The following is an 8,710-nucleotide window of genomic DNA, read 5'->3' on the forward strand; positions in this document are numbered from 1 at the left end:
AATGATTTTGTATTTTCCTCCCCAAAGACTCTTTAGACACGATGAATGTAGAATTAACAGACTATAGGAACTGTAGTGTAGGAGTACAGCCTTGTACTCATAATTATACAACCTTTTGATACTTAACAGATAAATGAAAAAGATGGCTTAGGTTGGACAATTTGGCTTATCCTATATTTCTAAGTACTTTGTACGCTAATTTCTGTGGGAACTCATTTTGAGGTCAGACTAGGCAAAAAATTCACAAGAACCCCTTCTCAAGCTATAATTGCCTTGAAGTAAAGTGTGGAACTTCCCCAACCTTACCAGATATAGGGCCTTTGGAAGCAAGTAGCTGCAACCAATAATACCAGCCCCTCCACCTTGAAGCAGTATCTCGTTTGTGCAGCTAGAACCATAAATGGTAAGAAGAGATCCACCATGAAGCAATTTCCTGATCATGCAGCTTCAACCATAGATCTTAGCCTCTACATAATGGAGACCCCTGTTCTCACATCACTCATGACATGTCTCTTAATGTTCACAGTAATCAGACCCCACATAACTGTGTTTGTAGTCTCCTCTGGCTGCTAGTCTCAATGCTTGTGGTAGCCTGTCAGTTTGCTGACATTAAATTCCTTTTCCTTGTATGTGACCATGTTTCCAAGTAATTTTCTTTGGGAGGCCTTTTATTGATACCTAAAGTTAAGTGTGATTCGGGTCTCTAATCCTAACTACTTAGGAGGCCTAGTCCTAAAAATTGTGGTGAAGCCATTCCAGGCAGGAAAGTCCATGGGACTCTTATTAACAGTAACAGCAACCAAAAGGAAACCTAAGTAGTGCTGAGCCACAAGTTGTAGACAGTTAAGCCTTGACTTGAAAAAGATGGCATATGTACAAAAGAAAAACCAGGAAATTCAGAGAAAAAAATTTGGGGTGGCTTATCCTGCATTCCTATATAGGTAGAGATACTCAATCTTTGACAAGCACATGAAAAAAAGTTTGTTTGATCCCCTTCTCAAGATATTGCTGAACACAGTGTTATATTCCAGTATTCAAAGTTGACATGAGAGGCATATAATAGGAAGATCACAATTCAGGCATACCCCAGGCAGAAATATTTTCTTTTTAAATTATCAAACGCACACATACACACACACACACACACACACACACACACACACACACACACACACACACACACACGGATATGTGATGAAGCAGGACAGGTGATTCTGCAGTACTTCTTGTTGTGATGAGAACAAGGTGCATCCTTCAGAGGAGAATGCATAGAACTTCCAACAGACCAGGTTCCTGTTCAGAAAAGCAAGCATATTGGAAAAGCCTAGGAAAATATGTTAAAATTACACAAGAATTTCATATTGAATAATTATTCTACACCCAAATCAGAGTAAGTTTTCAAGGAATCCTGTACCACAAAATAACTCTAGGTAACTGAAGTGTGGCACATGTATTAATCAATCCTAACTTCTACAATTATTCAACATGTCCACTAAATATAATTTAAATGAAAAACACATGGGATACTTATTTCAGGACTACTTAATAATATCATGTTTTGCTCTAATATAATCCCATATCCATTAACCTTCACCTGTATGTATATTGTCTAAACCTAGTGTTCATAGCAAACAAAATGTGTTTAGTATTGGAATTTCCAAATACAGTCTTTCAGTAAATAAAACTATATAACATATTTCAATGGTTGTTCATTTGGGATTAAAGCTGTCTTCTTCAGCAGAGTTGATACACAAATGATAAAACATTAACTTTTTTCATGCATTGCTGCCTTCAATTATAAGATTTACTTTTTCACTCACAGCACAGACATCCAATATTTCCTCTTGTCCATTTTTTGAAGCACACCTTGAAATTAACTTACTGAAATCTTCCATGGAATTAAGTTACTAGTAGTTTTTCTAGGAACTGATAGTTTCCCTACTGACCTATTGGATTCTAGTCCCTAAGAAAATCATGCTTCTATTTTGAGAACTTGTGAGATACATGTACAAAATGCTTATTTTAGTTCAAGACATGGTGGTACACACTTTTAATTCTAGGATGTGAGAAGTGGAGGTAGGTAGATTGTGAATTTGGGGCTAGCTAGTAGAACAAAGTGAACTCAAAGCTGGTCTGGGCTACAAAAGAGATTGTTTCAAAATAAGAAACAAAATGAAAATAAAACTTAAGTACCAAACAAAGCATTATTCATGGTTGAATTGCACAGGAGTCAAAAGGGAGAACATATTGCATTTCTACAAGCAGCAAGGTATCAGCAAGAAATAGCTATCAACAATTTCCCAGCTCAAGGATTCTGCATTTAAAGCTTGGGATAAATAGTTTGAGCATCCAAGTCCTCAGTCACATATGACCCAGAAAAGGAACTTATTATAAAAATAAGTTTTAGTGAAGAACTTGAAATTTGCAGAAGCTCTCAAAGTCTTATGTGTCACTTCTGCTTTCTCAGCTCTGTAAACCTAGTTTTCTGAATAGTGGATATTAGAGATCACAGTGAGAGGCCAGCCTGAAATTAAATAGTTCTTGAAAGTCTTGTGATTTTTTTCATGTTAATTATGAAGCAAAGAAACAGAAACAAGTGCTATTAAGCAGTATTTCATAAAATACTGAGAAAGCCAAGAAGAATATTTTTTTATCTGTCTTAGTGTAGTTTTTTTTATCTTAAAGTCAGGAACTGCTTGCTTTTCCTGGGCTTATGTCTAGTGCTTCACAATTTGATTCCTGTCTCTACTTTTAGCTTTTTGGTGGTTAATTGGAGATAAGAGTTTTATGCACTTTCCTACCTGGGCTGGATTTGAACAATGGTCCACAGATCTCAGCCTTATGATTAGCTAGGATTATAGGCATGAGACATTGATGTCCAGCTTGAGCAACATTTTAACTTTTTTTTCTTTCAGGATAAAGCACAGTTAGCCAAGGAAAAATTTGTACCTATAGAATCTGATGTAATCAAATGAGAAAAAAACGCAAAATTAAACCATTATTTTTAATGTCTACAATTTCGATTGGTCATTCATATCAGATTTCCAAGATCTATCATAAGATGACACACAAAAATCTATGTTCTCGGATGTGCTCCCAAAGGCTCATGGGCTAAAGTTTGTTTCCACCTCTGATCTTATAGTGGTGGAACCTTTAAGACCTAGGTGAATGGAGAAGTGCCACCTAAGACATTTTGAGACCAAACTCAGTATCTGTCTTTTGCTGCTTCTCTGCTACCATGGATGAAAAAGGTTATCTATACCATATGATGCTGCTCTAGTATACTATTTTGCCACCAACCCTGAATCAACAGTGCCTAGGTGCAATAGAATAAAGCCTCTGAAGTTTGAGCCAAATATAGATTCCAGATTTTCAGCTGCTTAACTCAGGTGTTTTGGCATAGCAGCAGAAAATTTCCTGCCACAACAAATGTTGTCTATCTCCTAATGGAAGTATGAGACATCAGTTCTGGAGTTATTTAGACAAGAAAAAATGAATAATGGAAAAAGTACTTATCTGATCAAATTTTTGTTTGTACTAATTAATGAATGCTATGTTGAATGCTTAATTTACCATTTATTGTACTGTTTTGTAGCTTATAGTAGCCTAGAAGTACCATATTACATGACTTCAAATTGTAAGACTGTGTCACAGCAATGAAATCAGCTGGTTCCCAAAATATCCAAAAGGACAGGCCAATCCAGATATAAGAAGTTTGAGAACCCACCAAAACACCAGAAGACCAGAACAGGACATGCCACCACAACATTATACTCCATACAGGATCAATAGAGACCAAGGAAAGGATTCTTAAAGCTGCCAGGGAGAAAAGAACAATCACCTATAAAGTAAAACCAATCAACAGGACAACCTTATTTGCTGCAACATTATCATACCTGAGATAAGGAACTTACCAAGATGCCCCTCAGTAGATGAATGGATCATGAAGATGTGGTATTTATACACAATGGAATTCTATGCTGCCATTAGAAAGAATTATATCACTCCATTTTTAAGGAAATGGAAAGACTTGGAAAAAATCATATTAAGTGAAGTAAGCACTGGAACATATGTTCCACGGTTTCCCTCGTTTGTAATCCTAAGGATTCTCTTAGCAGTTGATCACAATAGCTCAAAAACTCTGCATTTGGCCATATAGGATGAGGCTAGGTGAAATGAACTCCAGGATATGGAAAAACAAGAGGTTTATCTTTGTGGTTATGGTGCTTAATATTCTATGTGAAGTTATTTCTTTTCTCTTTTTTTCCCCCTTACTGTTTACCTCGTGTTGTTACTCTATCTGGTATATTGTATATACCTTACTGTATCTGGTATATTGTATATACGTTTATTTAAGTTAGAGAAAAACAAGATGATTGGGAGGAAGCAGGGAGAGGGAAAGTGAGAGAAAAACACAGAAGGGGATTAATATTTAAGAATGTACCCACTACCTGACAAAGGTAACTGTAACCCCTCTATACACTACCCCAACAATAAAATATAGTAAGAAAAAAAACAGCCTGATACTGGTAAAAAATAGAAGTATTTATAAATGTAATGCGTTAATTAGAAGAGTGCAAAATAAATTCATATCATAATAGCTATCAGATTTGGGAAATGATGACAAAACATGTTGAAGAAAAGATAACTTCTGCTTGAGTCACAACACCATTTCTGGCTTTTTTCTATGTATGTGGTACGAAGGAATTGAACCCCTGGGTCTTTGTGCATACTAGGCAAGCATTTTACCACTAGGCCAAACTCCTGGCCCCAAACTCTGAGATTTTTTAATAAAAAATATTCAAAAATTTTGTCTGGTGCCTGAATATCTTCACAGCAATTTTACCTACTCACGAGGCTTGAGATCATTGGATTGCTGTTTCATGATACACAAGACATTAAGTAAGATAAAGCCAGAAGTGGAACTGTGGTTCAAGTGATAAAATACCAGCCTTGGATGAAAAATATAAAAATGTGTGTTCAGACTCTGAGTTTAAGCTCCAGTACAAGCAAAAATCATGTATGTTTAAACATGCAAATTAAGGGAAATAATTTTCAGCCAAATATAAATAGGCCAATTAAGAGTCTGAAAATTTTGGTTTAAAAGTTTAATCTGAAACAGTCACCTACAGTCATTATGAAAATATCTCTGGAGCCTCTAGATTTAGAAGTCAACTTCACCTATAATCTGGTCACTTAATCAGTACCACATGTAAATTCACAAAAACAGCTAAATGATTTAGGAATAATCCATACAGATTAACAAGTTTATTTCCCCGCAAACAAAAAGAGATATGAAAAAGTCAAGAAGAAAATAAGTCTGAGTAAATTTGCACCACTATTCAAAACAAGGCCACAAAATAAAAAAGTAAAAAGAACAGCTATACAACTGGCATTTATGAAAATAAGAGATAATATGCATCATCATGTTAATACATGTATATATTATATCAATTACCTAGAGAGGATCACAATATCATTACAGTTGGAGTCTTCCATGAATTAACATTTTTCAAAACAAAAGTTTCATAAGATGCTAAGGCTTGGTATGTAAAAGTGTGTTATTTTCCCATATTTCCTGTCATCTATACTAGTCATTTTCTAGTTTCTAATTCATCCAGTCAAACATAAAGGCTTAGACAGAGTCACAAAAGTAACTTCTGCAGGTGTTACAATAAAAATAAAAGTCAGACGACATTGGCTCACATCTGTAGTAATCCCATCTACTCAGGAGGCTTAGATAATGGTTTTAAGCCAATCCAGTCAGGAGATTTCACTAAATTAAAAAAAAAGCCAGAACTGGAGCTCTGATGTAAGAGATAGAGTGTTATCTGTTAGAACAAGAGAGCAAGAGATCAGGGATAGCAACCAGGGACAGGGTTCGACACTCATGATCAGAAAAACAAAAGTAAATGAGTAATATAAATTGCTTGCAATTTCTTGAAATTTAGAAGTGACATTTACACAGAATCCATAAATCAAGGAGAAAAATAGCTGATTGGGTGCTGGTGTCTGAGGTTAGTTATTGTAATTATTCTGGAGAACACAAGACTACGTTTGAGATACAAAAGCAAACACACAAAAATATCCATGAGAAACACATCTCTCATTAGGCAGCAAAAAAGCAGGAAATAGAACAATGGTTACAGTGACAAAGCGCGAGACTTCAGCAAAATTAACTTAAAAAAATAGTCCCAAAGACTTGAATTCAAACCATCACAGAGGCAAGGGGAAAAAAATGAAGAAAGTGGGTGTCTATGGTTCTGTATTATAGTTACTAATGAGGTTGGTATTTGAGGATCACAGGTCAAATATAACATTAGAAAAAAAAAAGAAAAAAGTCTGTGTGGTTCTAATCTCCAATTAACTGCCAAAATAGCAAAAGTGGAGCTGTGGCTCAAATGTTACAGTGTTAGCCTTGATAAAAATGCTTCAGAGATAGCTAAAACAGGCCTCGGGACAGAAATAAATTTTAAAAAATGATTAAAGCATCAAAATGGGGACCGCTATGAATATATGAATGTGGACTGAGGAAAGGAACGCGGTAAGTGAAGGGTCAAGGACAATTCCAGTGGCCGGCATCAAAGCAATTGATTCTGGAACACCAAGAGCATCAGAGGAGTTCTCGAGCCACAAGAGCTCCACCTCGGCGTAAGGAAGTCAGGAGCATGCGCAGAGTACACCTGATTTTGCAGTCAGGCTTGGCTGACCCCAGGCTGAGTGATCGGGGTGATCACTGAGTGGCTGGATGTTGGCTGGGCGTGGCAGAGAGGCCTGGGCCATCAGTGAAAGAGCCAGCGGCTGGGGATTCTGAGGCTCTGCCTTGCGCTTCATGAATTTCGGCCAGAGGACACCAGGAGTGCCCAGGTGCTGTAATGAGGTCCGAGGGGCCTCGGGGTGCAGAGGGGGGACTCGAGGTATAGTGGTGGGGGCTTTGGGTCCAAAATGGAGCAAGACCCTAAATGAAAATGGCGACTGTGCTGCTAGCCCTGTCCGGAGGCAGCTCTGGGGCCGGGAGCTCATGGCTGCCATCTTCCTCAGGAAAAAGGCTCCTGAGGAGCTGGGCAGAGATGGCCTGAGGCATAAATTAGGCTAACCAGCCCCAGCCTCTGAGGAGGGGGGAGGGGGAGTAAAGGGGGAGAGGGAGAGTTGGCAGGGGGAAGGGGAGAGATGGCAGAGGGGAGATGGTGGGGTTGAGGGAGCTTTGAGGGGGGTGTCGGGGAGTGGGGGATTTGCAGGTAGCTTTGGAGAATGCAGTGACCCTGGACTGGTGGTGGAGGAGAGGGGGAGTCGGGAGAGAGCAGGGCCGGACAAGAGAGGGCTGTGCAGGTGGCTGTGGAGGCGGCAGTGGTGTGGGCTAGGGGGATGGTGTCTGATGGGGGTGGTGCAGGCAGGAATGGGGGAAAGAAAGTGTTCCATGAAGAAATAATGCAACACTGACTAGCAGATTAATACGGCGGGGCTGGGGCTGAGGCTGGGGCTGTGGCCAGGGCATGGGGTGGGATGATAGATTAAGGAGCATCAGCAGGGAAGAAATGGGAAAATAAAATGTGCTTTGATGAAATACTGCCAAGTTCGCCAGTAGAATAAATACAGTGAATCAGCCCTTGCCTCTGATGGGGATGAGGTAGGGCAGATGGTACTATGGGATTACATGGGGCGGCACAGGGCGGGAATGGGGAATGAGCAAAGAAAGTAACTCATGAGGAAACATTGTAAAGTTTGCTGCCCGAATGAATGTGGCGGATGAGCCCACTCATTGGGGTGGTGGGAGACGGGGGTGGCATTAATGACTCAGCTGCTGTGGCGGTGGTCGCAGGTGCACGTCAGAAATGGGAAACGTGGAAAGAAAATGCTCCATGAAGAAATACTTAAATGTTCTATGAAGAAACAGGGCAAATGGGGAAATAAAATGTCCTGTAAAGAAATATTGGCAAGTTTGCTGGCAACGTAAATATGGCAGATGCACTCAATGCCGCTGAGAACAAGTGAGGAGGGCTACAGAGTTGGCAGTGGGCATAGAATAGGGGCACTTGCCCCACGGATAGAGGCAGCAGCAGGGGGAAATGGTGGATAGGCAGAAATGTTCCATGAAGTAGTACTGGAACGTTTGCTTGCAACATAAATGACACATCCGCTTAATGTCTTTTAGGTGTGGTGGTGAATTTTGCTTTTATCTCTGGAATGGAGACATCTTGGTCTCATGTAGTGTTTCCAATACAATGTAATGAGAGTAACCAACAAATGACAAATTGTAGTCCCTTGCCATTTTGTCAGCTTTAGAAGGCACACAAAAGGGGTATCGGGCTGTGAATACTTTCCCTGTCCTAACATTTCACAGATACAAAGTTTTTAATCTGTTTTGCAGGTACATTGAATTATGTAGAGGAGAGGAAAATGAACTATATTTAAATTCTTAGATTATATGAAACCTTTAAGAGAACCCGAGGAAAATCACTCAGTAGAGACAGCCACTAATGTCCCCACTGTGTTTACCAGAAAGGATATATTGTTGCAAATGTTAAAATCTCCCCTAGAGTTAATACTGGGCTCTGTGAGGATTGAAGGACAAGAAGGGAAGAGTGTTCAGGCTGCATTCTGCCTAACAGCTGCTTGTGGGTTCCTTCCCTGTCTGGTTGGTAAGTTTTGCGAATCTTCTAAACCAGGTATGCCTTGGTCATATAACATGTCATCTCTTTTCTTTTTTCCA

The sequence above is a fragment of the Megascapheus bottae genome, chromosome X (assembly GCF_031878675.1).
Source record: "Megascapheus bottae isolate mThoBot1 chromosome X, mThoBot2.hap1, whole genome shotgun sequence".
In the NCBI taxonomy this organism is placed as follows: Eukaryota; Metazoa; Chordata; class Mammalia; order Rodentia; family Geomyidae; genus Megascapheus; species Megascapheus bottae.